This window comes from Elephantulus edwardii, unplaced genomic scaffold (assembly GCF_000299155.1).
Source record: "Elephantulus edwardii isolate Elephantulus edwardi_28Jun2011 unplaced genomic scaffold, EleEdw1.0 scaffold00138, whole genome shotgun sequence".
NCBI lineage: Eukaryota > Metazoa > Chordata > Mammalia > Macroscelidea > Macroscelididae > Elephantulus > Elephantulus edwardii.
Window position 1 is genome coordinate 1276677 of NW_006399888.1, and position 6189 is coordinate 1282865.

At 48.6% G+C, this 6189-nt stretch overlaps 1 pseudogene; it reads right to left on the reverse strand.

The window, feature by feature from the left end:
• Positions 1–2449: 2449 nt before the first annotated feature.
• LOC102877296 lies at positions 2450–4383 on the reverse strand (annotated as a pseudogene).
• Between the last annotated feature and the right edge of the window lie 1806 nt (positions 4384–6189).

The following is a 6189-nucleotide window of genomic DNA, read 5'->3' on the forward strand; positions in this document are numbered from 1 at the left end:
GAAGATCTTCTCTCACTACTCTAAAGGGCCCCTTTGGCAGTAGGAAACACATAGACTAAAAAGTTCTTTTACAGTCTGAAAGAAGAGAACCTTTTTCACTCCATTTGCATATGGGAAATTGGAGGCTCCTTCCTGTCACAGAAACTGAAGGGACATTTGTTTTATAGCTTGAGCTTAAAACCTGATTACCCTGTCTCCAACTTGTCCCTTATGTTCTAATACTCAGTCACCACTCTTAACCCAGAGTACACACTCCCCACGAGGACATGAAGGGTGGGTAGGAGCTTCAAGGATGGTAAAGCTTGGTGAAATCTCATGTTTTGGGCATTTTAGGAGAGGCTAGTTCTTGGAAAGGGAAAGGATGACCCTCAAAAAGGCAAACTGACGTCATTGTTATGTACCGTAGAGTCAGAACTGACCCCTAGCTGACCCTCCAGCAGGTTTTCAGAGGCAGTTAATCACTCAGGAGGAGATTGCCCATCCTCCTGTGGAGCAGCTGGTGGATTTGAACCGTGTACCTTCGGGATTGCAGTGAACTGGCATCATAGTGGCTGGGTCAAGTACATCAGAGATGAAGAGGACAATGCAGGATAGGGCAAGGTTCAGATTTGTTGTTCAGGGGGTCATTATGAGCTGTAGTCACCTAATAACTCAAACAACAGTGGTCCCCGGACAGCATGCGGTCACTGCTCAGAGAAGCAGGGGCCCCTGAATCCTTCCAAAGGCTCTCTCACTGTCCAGGCTCAACAGGAGGCAGAAGCCACTAAGGCCAGCATTTCTGTGGGTAAAGGGAACTTGAACCTGGGAACAGGAAGAGCTGGGCAGTCCCTGTGGGGAGCAGCCCTGGGTGCAGCTGCACTGAGAACTGTCTGTGCCATTCAGTGCTCAGATGGAGCCCCTGCCCTCCTGTCACAGGAAAGGGACGTGGGGTGGCAGGATGCTCAGAAAGGGCACCAGTGGTGCAGGCAGTGTTCCAAGCTGCCCAGGATCCCGCCCCCTCCCCTCCCCTCAGGTTCCACCTCCTCCCAGCAGTTAGCATGGGTCTGTCTGTCCTCTTTCACCTGGAACTGGCCACGAGGAGAGAGGGAACAGTGAACCTGAGCTCCTGAACCTATCTGTCACCAGCATCACTTGCCAGCAGTCACCGGTGCAGCTATGAGGGATCTGCTGACCCCACTTTTAGATGAACTTCCTACAAGCCCACCAGGTAGAGATGAGGCTCTTCGGCAGGGGGAAACTGGGAGCTTGGTGGACCAGGCAACAAAACTTTTTCCCTAATTAGAGGTTGCTGCCAACTGACTTCACCCTGAGGGAGGTACAGGTCAGAGCCCCAAGTTTAGAAAGTGGAGGGGCCTCTGCCTCCCTTTCCTGCAACAAGAAAGCTCTAGATGTTCACAAGAGGAAGCAGAGGAGGCCATTTAAATAATCCTGGGCCTCCAGCCAGATTTAAAGGTTGTTTGGTTAGGCCAGGGCGGGGCCAGATTCCAGTGAGAAGTTGATCCAGACTGTGTGGCTGGTTCACGTGGTTAAAGGGAAGGGCTGCGTGGGCTGGGCTGGGCGGGGCGGGGCCTGGTCTCCGCAACTAAGGCCAGTGGGGCTTGGGAGGATAGGGCACTCAGGACAGTGCAGGGAACAGTTCTAGTCTGCTGCCCATCATCTGAATTGCTCGCTTTTGCAATGATTGGGGTTTGAAAAATGTTTTCTTTTTAAAAGAAAGAACTGACATTCCATAAAGGACACACACATCATAAGCATAGCACAGACCTGAAGGACCACCACACAGCATGTCGCTTGCAGCCCAGGGGGTACCCTCCTGGCTCCCTAACCCCATCCATACGCCACCCCTAGCCCCAGGTTACTCCTCTTGTGACCTCGGTGACTACATTAGTTTTGCCTGCCTGCTTTTGAAAAGAAATAGAAAATAAATGGGCTCCTCTGGCTTTCTCTTCTGGCTTTCTTCCTGGCAGTCTGGATTTGAGACCCATCCGCCTTGTTTCATGCACCAATACTTTGTCTTGTTTATTACTTGTATCATTTTACAGTGTGGCCAAGTGAGAAAATGTAAGTCTTAATCAACTCTTGTTACTCTGTTCCTTTTTTGGTAAGTTTTTTAAAAATGAAGGTGTTATGTTCACTCTGAGAGCACACAGGGTAAAAGTGAAGGTATTCACCAGCAGTAGAAATGGCCCTTTTCCATATTTCTTTTTTTTTTTTATGGTGCCAATTTTAAATACATCTTTATTTGAGACATTGCATTTTCCACTTACAATACAGTGATAATCAAGTGCAATATTAATTCCTTTCCCTATACACATTCCATATTCAAGTATTGAGAATGCCCAGAAATTTAGTCTAGCAGTTTAGACTTTTCAACTGCAGTGTGCTACAAATTTGGGAACTTCAAAATTTAACTGTGGGACAATGAATGCTATAAAGTATGCAGATTGGTTTAGTCAACCTCTTCAATGGTGGGTCCAGAAGAGGCACCACCAGATGGAGGAGCTCCACCACCAGGGAAGCCACCAGGCATGCCTCCGGGCATGCCTCCAGCACTCGGGTACAGCTTGGTGATGATGGGGTTGCAGACCTTCTCTAGTTCCTTCTGCTGATGCTCAAAGTCCTCCTTTTCTGCAGTCTGATTCTTATCAAGCCAGTTGATAATTTCATTGCACTTGTCAAGGATCTTCTGCTTGTCCTCGTCATTGATCTTGCCTTGGAGCCTTTCATCTTCAACTGTTGCTTTCATATTAAATGTGTAAGACTCAAGGGAATTCTTAGAAGACACCTTATCTCTGCTTCTCATCTTCAGCTTTGTACTTCTCAGCCTCCAGGACCATTCGTTCAATGTCTTCCTTATTCAAGCGGCCCTTATCATTGGTGATGATAATCTTGTTTTCTTTCCCAGCGCTCTTGTCAACAGCAGAAACATTAAGGATACCATTGGCATCAATATCAAATGTGACTTCAATCTGAGGAACACCACAAGGTGCAGGTGGTATCCCAGTGAGCTCAAACTTGCCAAGCAGGTTGTTATCTTTGGTCATCGCATGCTCACCTTCATAGACCTGAATGAGTACACCAGGCTGGTTGTCAGAGTAGGTTGTGAAGGTTTGCGTCTGCTTGGTAGGAATGGTTGTATTCCACTTGATGAGGACAGTCATGAATCCACCAGCAGTTTCAATACCAAGAGAAAGTGGAGTGACTTCCAGGAGCAGCAAATCTTGAACATTTTCAGATTTGTCTCCAGAGAGGATGGCCGCCTGGACAGCTGCACCATAAGCAACAGCCTCATCTGGGTTGAAGCTCTTGTTCAACTCCTTTCCATTGAAGAAATCCTGAAGAAGCTTCTGAATCTTGGGAATTCTGGTAGAACCACCCACCAGGACAATATCATGGATCTGTGACTTGTCTAGCATCCCTCAGAGCTTTCTCCACAGGGTCCAGAGTGCCACGGAAAAGATCAGCATTCAATTCTTCAAAGCAGGCTCGGGTAATGGAAGTATAGAAGTCGATTCCCTCATACAGTGAATCTATCTCAATACTGGCCTGGGTGCTGGATGAAAGTGTGCGCTTTGCACGTTCACAAGCAGTGCGGAGGCGTCTGACAGCCCTCTTGTTTTCACTGATGTCTTTCTTATGCTTGCGCTTGAACTCTGCAATGAAACGGTTGACCATTCTGTTGTCAAAGTCTTCTCCACGCAAGTGGGTGTCTCCAGCTGTAGACTTGACCTCAAATATCCCATCTTCAATAGTGAGGATTGACACATCAAAAGTGCCACCTCCTAAGTCAAAGATGAGCACGTTCCTTTCAGCACCAACCTTTTTGTCTAGACCATAAGCAATAGCAGCAGCAGTTGGCTCCTTGATGATTCAGCGGACATTGAGGCCAGCAATGGTTCCAGCATCTTTGGTAGCCTGGCACTGAGAGTCACTGAAGTAGGCTGGTACAGTGACAACAGCATTGGTAACAGTCTTCCCAAGGTAGGCTTCTGCAATTTCCTTCATCTTTGTGAGAACCATAGAGGACACCTCCTCTGGATAGAAACTTTTGGTCTCTCCTTTATATTCTACTTGGACCTTGGGCCTGCCTGCATTGTTCACCACCATGAAGGGCCAGTGTTTCATATCAGACTGCACAACAGCATCATAAAATCTTCGTCCAATGAGACGTTTGGCATCGAATACTGTGTTAGTAGGATTCATTGCAACTTGATTCTTTGCCGCATCACCAATCAATCGTTTGGTATCGGTAAATGCGACATAGCTTGGGGTGGTCCGGTTGCCTTGATCATTTGCAATGATCTCCACTTTCCCATGCTGAAAGACCCCTACACAGGAGTAGGTGGTGCCAAGATCAATGCCAACCGCAGGGCCCTTGGACATGGTTGCTTAGTGAAGGTCCCAGGTGGTGGAGGTGAAGAACCGTACCTCAAGTCCACCGCTGTGGGTTTTGACATAACTATGAATTTAACTACCATCAAGATAGGGACATTTTTGTTCTACTATTGATAGATTATTTGCGGCCATTACAAATTGGATTGGGAAGACACACCCAGAAGTGGAATGCTGGGTCCTGGGGTGTGTGCTCAACTTTCCTATTTTCCAGAGAGTTCCAAGAGGTTGTTACACCAATTGATCTCCCCATCTGGAAGTATCCAAGCGTTCCCACCGTCCCACATTCTCCCCAGAACTGCTAAGTACATTTTAATATTTCTTTTTATCAGAAAGTGTGTTTGATTGCAAATGACTGCACCGAAGAGGGTGGCAGCAGGATTTCAGTGTAACACACAGTCCTGTGCTGTGTTTTTGGGTTCCCCCCCATCCCCCGCTGTTTTCTGACTCTCCAATACTTAGAGTTGAGGCAATATTAGTCTCAGTTCCTTTCCAGTCAGGGTCCAGGAAGGAACGGAAGTGACTCTTTGGCGTTAAGGGACTGTGTGTCACTGAGCAGTTGTGTTAGATGGTCACTTCCAACTCCTCAACCCTGCACACAAACACCACTCTCCTGCTCTCCCATAGGCCAGGAAACAATTGGTGGAGAGAGAAACGATGTTTAGACAAGGCTTTCCATGGCTGTGGGGAATCTGGAAACAATTAGGAGAGGGCAGCTGAGTGATGATGGGAGTTGCTGTGCCTCCATGAAGGAAGGCCATGCCTCCACAGAATGTTCTGGGATGGAGGAATGATCTGCGATCCATTGTTCAAAGAAGACAGTTGGTTATGTGACAAAAGGTGGGGAGGCATTCCCACCCTGCCCACACAGGAGAAGTTGATGCAGGTGCCAAGGAATTCAAGTCGGGCTGCCCCGCCCCACTGGGCCCACGCTGGCACCCGGCTCCCTGGGAGGGGGTGGGGAGGGAGTGGGGACTGCAGCTGCCAGGCCCTGAGTCAGCAGGAGCGAAGGGGCCTCACATGGCCCAGCAGGAACTGCCTCGTGCGTGAGGTCTTCTGGCTCCCAGCCCCAAAGGAAGTGAGGCACACTGGGATGCTGTTTGAAAGGACGAATCACACATGGCCTTGTGCTCCTGGGACCCTGCCAGGCCTACTCCCACTGGGCCTGGGGCTCCCTGAGGGGAGGGCTGAGGTTAGGAGTAGTGGGGAAGGAGGTGCGGTGTTGGGAAAGAGGCTCCCAGGGTTGAATTGTGGGAAATGAGCAGGATTGGGGTGACCTCCTCAGCCTGTGGGAGGGAGAAAAGGAAACAAGGGAAGTAGATGAGGCAGGCTCAGTAGTTAGAATCCCAGAATCCCAGAATCCCAGCCTCTGTGCCTCTGTCTCTAATCTGTAAAATGGGAATAAGTTTTACAGCCCTGCTTCAAAGGGCTGTGATTGGACGGTACGAACTGTGCACGCTGATTCCTCAGAACAAGCCTTGTTCGCCTATGTGATTACGACTTAGGACCAGTGTGGAAGTTAAAAAGAGACCAGAAAGGTGAAAAAGATGAACCTAGAGATATGAACAGAAAAGATCTAGCCTGAAGGTTCCTTCCCTTTTTGCACAGGACACATTGCTGCTTGAAGGTCAGAGGGGACAATCCCCCCTTGCTGTGTAGGGACAGTGGCCAGCCCCACCAATCCAGGAAGTAGGGAAGGAGGAAGCTGAGATAAGCAGTTGGTGGAGAGAGCATGGAGCGAGTGAGGGAATAAAAGTTGCCTGACTTTGTTCTTCTTTTATTTCTTTATATTTTTTA